The 14,865-nt window shown below is 45.9% G+C and overlaps 1 long non-coding RNA gene across 2 annotated transcripts in view; it reads right to left on the reverse strand.

The window, feature by feature from the left end:
• Positions 1-14,865, reverse strand: part of LOC146064160 (uncharacterized) — a 103,349-nt gene that overhangs the window by 61,757 nt on the left and 26,727 nt on the right. For both annotated transcript variants that reach the window (XR_014471759.1, XR_014471758.1), the window contains one exon: positions 996-1,118. This is a non-coding gene — a long non-coding RNA (uncharacterized LOC146064160). The remainder of the gene's footprint in view (positions 1-995; positions 1,119-14,865) is intronic.

Raw genomic sequence — 14,865 nt, forward strand, 5'->3', positions numbered from 1 at the left:
ATACCTTTGAGAAAGCTTGTTCTGAGCGAAACGCGTTAGTTGGACACCAACCCCAGAAGCAGAAGCGGACTACTGGCTCCAGCAAACATTTGCCATTTCCAACTGCCCGAACCAGCCTGAAAGGACCGGATATTTTCCTACACCTGTTCCATCAGTACCAAGTGGCAAGCCCCACTCCTTGCATAAAGGATTTTCCATTCAAAAGGGACTTTGGACGTATTAAGGGAAATTCGCATTCCATCAGGATCCATTCTCCCCCTAATTGAGCAAGGTGGACGGTAACTATAACCCACTCTGTTTACAGAGGCGGTCCTATCTCAAATTTCCAGGCATTATAGGAACGGACAGTGTATTTAGCCATATCCGAGTTCTGCTATCTGCATCAATGCATTTTAACCAGTTTATGTATTATATGTGTGGCCATGTGGCCTATTAAATTGTGCTATTCTTTTTAAAACAATATATCATTTTATCATAAAATTGTGAAGTCAATCCAACTAGTATATTGGTTTTTATTCTACCAGCGCTGCAAAATTTGGTTTTCTTTAGCTGGGTCAATGTACAAACAAAGGGGGGACCGCGGCACTGGGGTCTAAAATAATGAAGACTGACGCTTACCTATGCAGGTTAACGTTTCAGCCTTTATTCAGGCTTTTGTATGCTGTTTTGACAAAAGCCTGAATAAAGGCTGAAACGTTAACCTGCATAGGCAAGCGTCAGTCTTCATTATTTTAGACCCCAGTGCAGCGGTCCCCCCTTTGTTTATATATATATATATATATATATATATATATATATCACCCAGTCGGCACTCTTGCAAACAAACTTTCTAGACGTCCGGTGCCCCTCTTTCACCCGTTGGTGAATAATATATTCTAACACCGATGGTACTCACGGACTCAACTCTCAAAAGAATAACGCAACACAAGATGTCAGCAACGTTTCAATGTTCAGCACATTGTCATCAGGCTTACAATAAAGAGAACAATGATTACCTTAAATAACACCATCTCCCCGGTGAACAGCAACACTTCCGGACGGGGGACTGCACACCTGACCCGCCGACTCATACGTGACGTCATCAGAGCACTCCCGTTACCAAGGATACCCTTCTGTGTCTAAGTGATAAAAAAAACCGCAACCACATTAAACAAAAACATGTACATACATAGAGATACTGTATATGGAAGTGTAATGCAGTATGGATAATTGTCTTCAGAAACAGCTAAGCCCTAATTGATCATTTAAACCAAATGGAAACATAGTTTTCAGCCTTATGATCCACTGACTTTCCTTCCTTAATAATACTGCTCCACGATCTCCACCCCTCTTCAATGGGGGGACATAATCGATCATTTGGTAACGGATGTCAGTCAAAGAATGTTTCCTCTCTACAAAGTGTCTAGCGACTGGTTGGTCGCTAGACCCTGTTTCAATAGCGGCTTTAATTGCTGATCTGTGCGCTGCCATTCTCTCATGGAATGTGCGTTCAGTCTTGCCTATGTAACATAATCCGCAAGGAGAAATTATTTGATAGACCAAAAACCGCATTTTACACGTAAGATGGAATCGTATATCAAACACTTTACCTGAAAGGGGATGTGAAAAACTATTACCCTTAATCAGGTACACAGGCAAAACACCCATTCTTTGCCTGCTTCGGTTTTTTCATCATTTTTGCCATATCTGTCTGGACTAAATAGTCACGCATGGAAAGAAATTGTGGGAAAAACTTTACTGCGCAATTTAGCTGCCTCTAGTCCCAGGGAGGAGAAAAGACCCACCCGATATGCTGTTGATTTCACATGTGAGTAATTTGTTTAGGGGCACTGACCCCACCATATTTTGATGATTACTTTGGAGTTTCTTGATACACCTGGGAAGGTGGGATATGCACATAAGAACATAACACCTTGTGAGTGTTTCTTGAAGGGGTAGAATACCCCGCCATACTTCAAGAAATCAAATTAAATTAAAAGACACCTATATTCTAAATATTTATTGACGACAACCTCATTTAAACTATATTACACAAGGATACCTGTCCTTTGTTACTCCCTTCTTATCATTGCATATATCCAAATGGGAAGAGCATCTGGGAAAGAGACATCAACATCCAACAATCAGGGGAGTAATATTTTTCCTTTTATAAGCGCCCTTATTCTTATAGTGAGACTATTTATTTTCTTTGCATTAAATAGTAACGCAGATTACGGCTCCGTCTATAGCAAGGCAAAAATCTGGTACTCTTTACCTAGAAGAGCGCCCATCGCGGCCATCGCGGGCATCGCATGCACTAAAAAATCGCATGCGATGCGACCGACGCGATGACCGCGATTTCCCATAGGGAACAATGTTAAATGTCCCAATTGACCCGATTTTCCTGTTCAATGTCCCAATTGACCCGATTTTGCATAGGGAACAATGTTAAATGGCCCACAGAGGCCAAATAGGCACCCTGAAATGTGAAATGGCCCCCACAATTGTTAACGCCACTCCACGATCAACGTCAACCCGAAGCGTGGCGAGCGCAGCGAGCCCTCGAGGGGCGGCGGTACGCGTCCTACGACCTTTTCATACCCCCACTATCCACGTTGGCGTGGAGTTGAGAATAGAAAGTGTGGCGAGCGCAGCGAGCCACCGAGCCCGAAGCGTGGCGAGCGGACGCGGACAGCTGTGAAGCCACGCTTCGGGCTCGCTGACACCTTCACAGGTATACGCGTCCCCTCGCGGGCTTCACAGCTGTCCGCGTCCGCTCGCCACGCTTCGGGCTCGGGGGCTCGCTGCGCTCGCCACACTTTCTATTCTCAACTCCACGCCGACGTGGATAGTGGGGGTATGAAAAGGTCGTAGGACGCGTACCGCCGCCCCTCGCGGGCTCGCTGCGCTCGCCACGCTTCGGGTTGACGTTGATCGTGGGGTGGCGTTAACAATCTAAATTCTAGATTTTTGAGGATGCGTATAGCTTAGAGTCCAGGCTGTTTAAACCATTGGTGAAGATATATAAAGTAAAAGCAAGGCCCAACATTGTGTAATGCTGTATGCCAGAATGGTATAAATGGAATTTTTTAGGTTTAAAGGGGTGTACACACGGTGAGATTTTGACTAGATAGTCAAAATCTCCTAGAAGGTTATCCAAAGTCTCCCTATTTTTTTCCTGCTTAGTCATTATTGTCTAGCATAGATTGCTTAGCATAGATTGACTGTGCAGGCAAGACAATTTTGACTAGATCATAAGCTGTGTACACATGCAGCGATATATTGCTGAGCGATATATCGCCGGGGGAGCCTGGCAGTGGAAATCAGCTGGTCGCAGGAGCATGTTCCTGCGACCAGCGATCATTACGGGGGAAAAAACGGGAGCGCGCACCCGTTATATACCATATTGCCCGCGATATTAGACAAAATCGCCCCCGTGTGTACGCACCATTTGACTATCATTACATAGACAAAATCGCTTAGTCAAAATCTCCAATGCATCTAGCCAAAATCTCTCTCAAAATTGCTTAGTCAAAATTGACCATTAGCAAAATCTCCCCGTGTGTACACCCCTTTAGTAATGCTAAACTGTGTACGAGAGATAGTATTAAATTCTGTTTATCTGTGTGTTACCAACATCAACCTTGTTCATGGGCGGTGTCCTTTATGTCCGGTGCTCAAAGTACAGAAATACATAATCTCATGGCGTAATATATTTTTAAAGACATCTTTTTTTTTAACTGAATATTTTTATTGAGAATTTTTACCATTACAAAACGTATAAAAAGTACTGGATATATGAAAAATCATTAGTACAACTGCTTTCACTATAAAATACATAATAGTATGGTACCTTATATTAAGTTAAAGTAAAACAAACGGGGAAAAAAGAGCAAGGCAACACAAAACAAAGGGGAAAGGACATAGGGCAAGAGTGATACCATGTCAAGTAAATAATCATCAAGACCAGAATATGTGTATCAGTGTTCTCACTGACCCACATTGCCTCCAGCAAAATTTAGAGGATGCAGTTGAAATTTTGTGGAGTCTCTCAGGAGTGAGGTAAAGGCCATGTAGGAGCTTAAACATCATTTCAGAATGGTTTATACATCTAGACATTTTGAATACGTTAAGAAAGGTACTGTTCCATTCCTCGGCTGACCTAAAGATACCTAAATCAGTTTCCCATCTAATTTGAATTTGAAGCTTAGGGCCTTATTCTAGGGGCGGGGGGAGGGGGCGGTGGTAGAGATTGTGGAGTATGAATCTGTCAACACATATCTATTCATACAAAGCACAGAATACGTACAATAAAAAGCATTAAGCTTTTCTTATTTAAAGGGGATTATTTTGGAAAAGTGTTTTTCGGTACTTGTGGAGTATCACGGATACCTGTGAAGCCCGCAAGGGGACACGGATACCTGTGAAGGTATCCGCGTCCCCTCGCGGGGCTCGCTGCGCTCGCCACGCTTCGGGCTCGGTGGCTCGCTGCGCTCGCCACACTTTCTATTCTCAGCTCCACGCCGACGTGGATAGTGGGGGTATGAAAAGGTCGTAGGACGCGTACCGCCGCCCCTTGCGGGCACGCTGCACTCGCCACGCTTCGGGTTGCCGTTTATAGTGGGGGTGGTACAGTAACAAATGCCCTTTGGGGTGCATTTAACATGATTTTAACACGTCAATGATTTCTGTGAAAAATGGCATCGCATCGCATCGCATGTTTCCTGTGCGATGCCCATTGTGGGAGCCATGATACTCCACAAGTACCTGATTTTCTTTATATAGTCCCTTAATTGAATAATAAATAATGTTACCCCATTTTATGTGTATAAAAGCTATTGTTGCTCTCTATTACAAAAATATAAATATTGTTTGTCCTATATATAATTTAAAATAACTAGTAAGATTGTTATATATTTTATGACTTTTATTCAGATAATAATGACCCAACACTTAGTAAAAAAAAAAAAAAAAATTATATTGTCCTCTATGTATGCCTCGTGCCTATAATATTTATCTTTGCTTCTTTACTATATTGCTTCTGTGTAATCTTTTGAGACTTCACAGAGCAAAAATGGGTTAATAGGCCAATCTAGAGAGACTTATTTTTATCCATCCTTATTGGAAAGACATTTTAATAAGAGAAATGGGACTAATTCAGTTACACAAAAATTGCAATCATGTGATTTTTGCACTGCTTTCAGCGCCCACAGCATTTGTGCGCAGAAGGTTGTGGCTTCACTTGTGACAGTGACAGTGGTGGGTATCTATGCGCTATTTGTGGATAGTGGTCTGGACAACGCAGGCGCATTTTCAGGAAGGCTGTGTGAGATAACATGCAGCTGTGGGGCGCCTGCCTTCTCAGAGAGGCCTGCAAAGGCAGGGGTCAACCCTAATTGCACAGGCAAATGTCAACCCTAATTCAGGCTTGCCTACCCTCCTGGAATGGCCGGGAGCCTCCTGAAAATTGGGTCCGCCTCCCGTCCCCATGGAAGGTGGGCAAGTATTCCGCTTTCTGGTAATAGCCCCCGCTCACCCCTTGCCCGCTGGTTTAATTACCGAAAATCACAGGTCCGCGGAGAGGGGACGGGACCAAAATGACGTGATAGCGGCATTTTGCTGCATTTAAGCCCCACCCCCCTTTCAGCAATCCGCGAATCACAGAGTTTTCTGGCATGGGGGCGGGGCCAAGTGATGTCAACCTTGCCCCTGCCCCCCTGACGTGTTGCCTCTCTGGGCTTCTCCCGGAGAGGTGAAATTGAAAGTAGGCAAGTATGCCCTAATTGCTGTGAGTGGGCCTGCGCCGGGCAACCCTCCACAGACCCGTGTGTACACCCTTAAGACTGAGCTGGTCATCTTTGCACCCTCCAAAATATTTCCAAGATGACACCCTTTTTCATACAAGTTGCTATAAAGAAATGTATCCACTTACTGGTCATCTGCAGACTGGTCTACTGCAATCTCCACGTGGAATCCCTGACAAATACCTTCCTCCATTCCAGTCTATACTCAATGCTGCAGCCTGGTTTATCTTCCTCACTTAACATACATCTTCCTTACCTCCCCACTAAAATAAGCCCTTCACTGGAACCTCTTCCCCTTCAGAAACCAATTTAAGTTTCACAGACTCACTTACAAAGTCCTCACCTCTTCCTCTTCCATCTACATCTCTGACCTCATCACCCTGTGCCACATTTTCCACCCGTCATCTTCGCTCCACTCATTTCAGCTGCTTTTCCAGCCTATTGATTACTTCCTCCCACTCCTACCTCCAAGATTTTTCACATGCTGCTCCTTATTTCTGCAGTGCTCTACAAATCTCAAAAGGGCGCTTAACTCTTTTGAACCAAACACAACCAACTCTCATCTTAACCTCTGTTTAACACTCACTGTCTACCCCATCGGTGTATGTCAGCCCCTCCCTTTAGAACAGTGGTTCCTAACCCTGGATCTCAAGTACCCCCAACTGTGCATGGTTTCCAGGCCTCCATACAGAATCACAAGTGAAATAATTAGTTCTATCTGTAAATCTTTTAAAATGTGTCTGAATAATGAGTGCATCTGTGCACCTGCTGGGTAACTTGGAAAATGAGAACTGTTGGGGAACTTAAGGAACAGGGTCAAGAACCACTGCCATAGAATGTAAACTCTCAAGAGGATGTGAGGTCCCTCTTCCCTTGTGCTTTTCCTTCTATTATAAGCCATCTTCTCAGAGCCGACCCTAGCCTAAATGATGCCCTAGGCAAGGTTTTGGCTGGTGCCCCCTAGCACCGCCACTAGTTATGCCTCTGACCCTGCTCCCCTTTCCCAGCACTATCAACCCTCATCATAGCAGTCATCATTTTGGTGCTCCTACCTGCAATATTTTAAATAGAAATAGTGCACACATTCTGTGCGCGGCCCAAACAGGGGTGTGTTCTTGCTGGGAAGGGGCATGGCCACACAAAAGTACCTCCAATTCACATTATGCCACACAGTAGTGCAACTTTATTCGCATTATATCATGTGATGGTGTCCCTTATTCACGTTACATCACACAGTAGTGCCACTTTACCTTATATACATTACTCCTCATATTATTCACATTATACCCTTAGAAAAAAAAATCCTGCGAAAATATTGTATTTTAAGCACCTCCATGGCCACAATGCAACCCAGCACAAAGCAGTATGTGCTGGGCAGTGGAGAAGAGCTGCAGCTGCTGTTGTCACTTAAGGGGAGGGGGCCTGGGCCCCCACTGGGCCCTTCCATCAAACTTTGGCTTGGGTAATTTTTACCCCCTACCCCTTTCTCTCGGCACCCCTGATAATACCACACAGTAATGCCCCTTACACATGACACACATTATTAATGTCCTTATAAACATAATGCCCCTTACACATTATGCCAACCTTTATTAATGCCCTTCATACACATAATGAAACATATAATGCCCCTTACACATATGTTGCACATTATTAATGCCCTTATACACATAATGACACACATAATGCCCCTTACACATATGTTGCACATTATTAATGCCCTTATACACATGACACACATAATGCCTGTTACACATATGTCACACATTATTAATGCATTTATACATGACACACATAATGCCCCTTACACATATGCCGTACACTATTGCACAACCAACCCACCCGCAGACAGCACTCGCACAGCCGCTAATAGGCCATGCAGCTCCTGGCCAGTTCTGCTAACGTTGGGTGCTTTTTTGCTGAAAATATGTCTTATTTGCATTGCTATGTGACCAGGACACACAAGGAGCTTCCAATGATTAAAATGATATGCAGCATGCCTATATTCTGTGTTCCACTGTGGCTGTACCTGAATACGGAATGCTATGTTACAGTGATTTCCATGAATACACTATTTCATATGCAGATACAGCCTCACTCATGCCCCTTTTCCACTGCAGCTCTTAAACGGTATATTGCCGTTTTTCCCCCACAATTTACAGTTTAAGGCTGCAGTGGGAAAGCGCCAGAGTTGAAATACCGGTTAAAGTTAACCGGTATTTCAACCTGTTTTAAAAGCAGAGTCCTACACGTTTAAATACCGTTTTTAAGGCAGTGGGAATGCCTCTGAAACGGTATTTAGTAAAAAAAAAAATCGGCGTGGGGTCCCCCCCACTGCCATAACCAGCCCCAGGCTGAAAGAGCCGGGGCTGATATTAAAAAATCAGGAAACCCGACAAATAGGGCTTCGCTGTTTTTTTAAGACCAGCCCCAGGCTCAAGGGCCGGGGCTGGTTCCCAAAACACGGGGGGACAAAATGAGTAGGGGTCCCCCGTATTTTAAGAACCAGCCCCAGGCACAACCAGCCAGCAGGGTAATGCCACAGCTGGGGGACACTTATTATATAAGGTCCCGCGGCCAAAGCATTAACCCTACCGATCAGTCAGCCTGGCCAGGGGTCCTGGGGGAGTGGGGACCCCCCTCCCCAATAAAGGGTCCCCCCCCTCCAGAACTTACCTGACCAGGCTGAAGCCTGGTGCTGTCCTCGATGCCCCTGGACAGTGGGCATCGAGCTGATCTTTGTGTAAAAAAATAGCTGAAAAAACTATTGTTTTAAACTGTGGAACTATGAGTCCCAGCAAGCCTCCCCCGCAAGCTGGGACTTGGAGAACCACAAGTCCCAGCCTGTGGGGCATTAAAGGGCCCGCTGGGTCTTGTAGTTCCACAGTAAAAAAAATAGTTAAATAAACACACTGACAAGCCAGAAAAATACAAATTTAATACATACATTACACAAACACACTGATACTTACCTATCTTGATCCCATAGGTAGGTCCAAGGGTCTGGTCCGGTGGCTTGGTTCCGGGGCTTTGGTTCCGGGGCTGGTCTGGGTCCGGGGCTCCAGGGCTGAAGAGTCCGGGGTCCTAGATCCGTAGTAATCCAAAGGGTTACCTGGGGAAGGAAATCCTACTCACCTGTCCTCTGGCGTCCACCCCGGCATGTTCAGTTCAAGTCACGCTGCTCCCGGCTGCTGGCACTTGCTCCGCTGTACACTAGAGACGCAGAGATCCTTCATCCTCGGCGTCTCTACTCAGAATGAATTCTGGCCAATCAGGAGCCGACTTTCTCGGCTCCTGATTGGCCGCTAGGCGGCTTCTGATTGGCCAGAATTCATTCTGAGTAGAGACGCAGAGGATGAAGGATCTCTGCGTCTCTAGTGTACAGCGGAGCGGGTGCCAGCAGCCGGGAGCAGCGCGACTTGAACTGAAGATGCCGGGGTGGACGCCAGAGGACAGGTGAGTAGGATTTCCTTTCCCAGGTAACCCTTTGGATTACTACGGATCCTGGACCCCGGACTCATCAGCCCTGGAGCCCCGGACCCGGACCAGCCCCGGAACCAAGGCCCCGGAACCAAACCACCGGACCCTTGGACCTACCGACGGGCTCAAGATAGGTAAGTATCAGTGTGTTTGTGTAATGTATGTATTAAACTTTTATTTTTCTGGCTTGTCAGTGTGTTTATTTAACTATTTTTTTTACTGTGGAACTACAAGACCCAGCGGGCCCTTTAATGCCCCGCAGGCTGGGACTTGTGGTTCTCCAATTCCCAGCTTGCGGGGGGAGGCTTGCTGGGACTCATAGTTCCACAGTTTAAAACAATAGTTTTTTCATCTATTTTTTTACACAAAGATCAGCTCGATGCCCACCGCCCAAGGGCATCGAGGACAGCACCAGGCTTAAGCATGGTCAGGTAAGTTCTGGAGGGGGGGACCCCTTTTTTGGGGGGGTCTCCACTCCCCCAGGACCCCTGGCCAGGCTGACTGGTCGGTAGGGTTAATGCTTTGGCCGCGGGACCTTATATAATAAGTGTCCCCCGGCTGTGGCATTACCCTGCTGGCTGGTTGTGCCTGGGGCAGGTTCTTAAAATACGGGGGACCCCTACTCATTTTGTCCCCCGTATTTTGGGAACCAGCCCCGGCCCTTGAGCCTGGGGCTGGTTTTAAAAAATCAGCGAAGCCCTATTTGTCGGGTTTCCTGATTTTTTAATACCAGCCTGGTGCTGGTTACGGCAGTGGGGGGGACCCCACACCGGTTTTTTTTTTTTTAATCCCCCCCCCCTCATATTTTTTATGGGTTAAAAGGGTTTTTAAACGGCAGTGTGAATGTGCCAAAAACGGCTTTTAAACGGTAATTTACAGTTTAAAAGCTTCAGTGGGAAAGGGTCTTTATGTCTCTTGCCGTTTAACAAAACGGGTAATGACCCGTTTCAGCAGTGGGAAAGCAGCATCACACACAGAATATAGGCATGTATCATTTTAATCAACAGAAGCTGCTGGTGCCCCTAGGCATTCCAAATGACCTAGGCATTTGCCTAGTTTGCCTATGCCTAGGGCCAGCTCGGCATCTTCTGCTAAATACTCCCTTCAACAGTACCAAATCCCTCAGTGTTCTGAAACTCTGATACTTTATTCAGTGCCTTCTGCTGATGCTGCTATATTTATTTACCCTGTATTTGTCCTATACTGTAAGTCCCTGTATTGTTAATTTGTCTTTGCACTAAAGGTTCATAATAACAAGTTATACAAGTCAGGGCCGTAACTAAAGGGTAGGGTGTCATGCGACAAGGGCGCTGGACTGGGGGGCACATCCAGCGCAGTGGCACTCTTTGCCGCGCTGGGATTGGGCACTCAACCTGCTCCCCACCGGAACCCCCCTGTCCGCCCTGCATCGCACCGAACAGCCACTGTCAAGCTGCCACAGATCCATCAGCGGGCCTGAGTGGCCGAAGCACTGATCAGCCAGCGGCGCATTCCGGGGCTGGCAGGCCATTCGTACCGTCATGGCAGTGGTACTGCACACATGTGTACGCGATCTCATTATACATCCTGCTGCCTTCCTGAGAGCGCCTGAGGAAAGGCGATCCGGCTGCTGCTGCTACAGCCTGTGGTGTTTTTGTAGCTGTAAACCGGAGCCTGCCACCTGCTGAGCCACCATTGTAAGTCTATGAAGTCTACTAAGGGGATTACTGTGTGTATATATTTATCTGTGCTGTCAGTGTGTATGTGTGCTCTCTGTATGCTGTAGTATGAGAGTCAGCCTTCAAATAGGGGTGGCAGTGTTCATATATGTGTTTTAACATGGAGAACTACATATGCAGTGTCCTGGGAATGTTGCATTATATGCAGTTTTATGGGCAAGATATATTTCTGAACAGGCTCTATTAAAAGCCGTACACATTTATTTATTTTATTTGTGTATGTGTGGGTCACTAAATTATTTATTTGCCCTGGGCGCCGGAAATCCCAGTTTCGGCCCTGTACAAGTATACAAGTCCACAGTAATACTTAACACAAAAGTGCAAAGAGTGTAAAAAAAAAACTGTCACGTCTAATACTGGGTACACACAGAACGGTTTGGCCTCAATCCCGTCAATTTCGATGCAATTTCGACCGATTGTATGTAAATTGGGCATGTTTTGGATCCGATTCCGATCCAATGCGCATCCCTGCCAGTCGTTTGGTAGTTTTGGAGATCCTAGCTGCAGTCAGGATTTGTAAAAGATCCTTTTAACTGCATACAGATCGTGATCGGATCATGTGCAGATCATGTGCTCCAACAGATCGTGCGACCATCTCACAATCATCTCACAATCTGCTCACAATCATGATCGCTCTAGTGTATACCCTACATAAGTTTAAAACATGACTTATTTCTAATAAAAAAATTACATATCATGTCAGTGAAATATTAAAATGATAGAACAAAATGTAAGAACGCAAAGAAAGTAGTGAAGTAAAGTCCAATACAAGCATCATTTAGCCTCTTCCCATTCACCATGGATGCACGAATCATGGCATTTTGCTGCGGTGTTGGTGTAGACAAGTCTCGGCAGTACCCTCCCTAAAGATAGTCCTGCTTCTTCTCAGGCTCTGGGTGCAGCCATACCTACTGCTGTCTGCATAATGTCAGCAGAGAGTTGGGGTCTCCTTTTCTTATTTTCATTAATACAGAGCGGAAGAACAATTTAAAGTTGCTCTGGATAAAATATGAAAGTGGCCTCATTTAGGACTGACAAAATTAACTGTAGGTGGGACACACACAAATGCAGGGTTGTGTTTAAAACACATTTTTCCTAGCAGTGTAAAAATAAATACAGATTGCATTTCCTCTGTCTAACTATAAAAAAAAAATAATGAGACCACCACAATACAGAGAACATTCTAGAGCGAGCACGGATTCTCAAAGTTGGTCATGTGGAGTGCATGTTGCGCAGGTCTCGTCACAGAATCAAGTAAAATAATTAGCTACATCTTTGGATCCTTTAAAATGTGTCAGTCAGTAATGAATGCACCTGTCAGGTGACCTGGAAAATGTTAACTGTGTGGGGTCCTGAGGACCGAGTTTGAGAACCACTGTTCTAGAGGCTGCCATTCAATGGGTGTGGTATAGGGTTCCGACAGTCGGGATCCCGACAGTCATTAGCGCAACAAAGCCCGTTGCGGGCACACTCGCCACCTATTCTATTCTCCCTCTATGGGGGTTGTGGACTACCACGAGGGAGAATAGCCGGTAGCCGTCCATCTGTCTGTGTTTTAACAGTCGGGATCCCGACGTCGGGTAAATGACTGTCGGGACCCCGTCCGGCACCCCATTCAATAAATGGAGTTTCACAATATCATCCACCCAATTCAGAGCATCCACATCCCTGTGACCACATATTTCATTTGTATACAATACAAAAACAAGGTTAATGACCGCAATACAATAAATAAGTATTCCAGTGAACAACCTGCAATACAAACATTGCCTCAGTTACTGTCATACAATACAGCACATTCCATGAACATTATACTATACAGAAAGTATCTCAAAGATCTCAATACTCATTGACTGCCATACTAAACAAACAGCATTCCACCATCCATTACACAGTAGAAAGATTATCGCTGCAGTGACCACTTTGTAATACAGATATTAAATCGGTGTAGAGGTATAACTCTGGGAGGCAATGGAGTCATCTGCGGTACTTGTTTCCTAGCAGGGTGCCCAGTACTCTATTTGCGTACAGGGCTATTCTCCGTACTAAAATCGCATTGCATTGCATGGGCCATTTTAGTGCCATGCGATGCAATTTTTTAATGTAACTTATTCACTGCTCTGTTGGCCCCACGGGATTGCATCGCACCTCCCGCAAAATCGGGAGGTGTGATGCCATGCCATTAGATATACACTTGTATGACATACAATGAGGTTTTAGTCACCCCCAATATCCACGCCACCCCGAAGCGTGGCGAGGGGCGGTGGAACGCATCCTCCCGACCTTTTCATACCCCCACTCTCCACGTTGGTGTGGGGTTGATTTTATATAGTGTGGCGAGCCCCGCGAGGTGACGCAGATTACTTTATATTTATTCCGAGTCCGCTCGCCACGCTTCGGGCTCACCACACTATATATAATCAACTTCACGCCGACGTGGATAGTGGGGGTATGAAAAGGTCAGGAGGACGCGTTCCGCTGCGCTCGCCACGCATCAGGGTGGCGTGGATAGTGTGTGTGTGTGTGTGGGGGGGGGGGGGTGTGACTAAAACCTCATTGTATGTCATACAAGTGTATAGCTAATGGCATGGCATCGCACCCAATTTTGCGGGAGGTGCGATGCAATGAGTTCCCCTGGGGCCAACAGAGCAGTGAATTAATTACATAAAAAGATTGCATCGCATGGCACTAAAATGGCCGATGCAATGCGATTTCACTACGGTAGCATACGTAGGAAAACTGGCTGCCCTGCTAGGAAACAAGTACTGCATCTGCTACCGGACTCCTGCTCCCAAGTGGGCACCTCTCCTCCCCTGCAAGTTTAAATGACGTAATTAAAAGCGGTCGATAACGGTTATGTGGCTGACTCCCTCTCCTAGCAGGACCATAGACGTCATCAGTATTTATTTTACCTCCGGGCAACTGGGATGAAATTACACCGCGGTAGCAGTGACTTCCACACTGTATATAGAAAGCTTGCTAATGGCCACCATACTAAACAGAGATGATCTCTGTGACCACCTTATTATACAGAATACAGTACATACCAAATACTACAATTCTATATCAAGAGTATAATAGTTATTGTTTTCATTTACATACAGTAGCACTCTTTCTCTAACAGGATTCAAGGTGCATTAGGCTCCCAACAAAATTAACCCTAGAATGTCTGTGTGTGCGTGTACATGTGGTAGGGAATATAGATTGTAAGCTCCACTGGGGCAGGGACTGATGTGAGTGGTCAAATATTCTCTGTAAAGCGCTGCGGAATCTGTGTGCGCTATATAAGAAACTGCTAATAAATAAATAATAAATAAATTAAGTGTATTCCAGCGGCTGCCACACAGTGCAAAGAGCATCAAAATTATTGCCATAAAAGACAGTCTTTCATTGACTATTGAGAATCCCAGTGACCATTACACAGTACAGAAAGTATCCCAGTGACCATTATAGTGTTCATTCTAGCACCCGCTATGTTTGAAAACCCATGCAGTTCCTGTTCCCTGCCTGGGGTGTCGCTGTCTGCTGTGGTGTTTCTAGCACAGGTCTGGTTTGCATATCAGTGCTGATCTACAGACCACACTGAGAGAGAAGCATTACAGCAGACAGTAACACCCCAGGCAGGGAAGAGGAACTGCATAGGTTTTCAATGATAGTGGGTGCTAGAATGAACACCAGCGGCGTAACTATAGCACCGCAGCCCCCCCACCGCGGGGGGGGGGGGCACTGTGCATGTGGGGGCGCCGGGGGCTGCGGTGCTATAGTTACACCCCCCTCCCCCCAATCCCCCGTAGACTTACCTATCTCGCTGGTCCCGGCGGCTCCGTTCTTCTGCTGAGGACCACCACAAAATGGCCGCCCCCATATAGCACACAGTTCTCTGA

This window comes from Crinia signifera, chromosome 3 (genome assembly GCF_055691185.1).
Source record: "Crinia signifera chromosome 3, ASM5569118v1, whole genome shotgun sequence".
NCBI classification, from domain to species: Eukaryota; Metazoa; Chordata; class Amphibia; order Anura; family Myobatrachidae; genus Crinia; species Crinia signifera.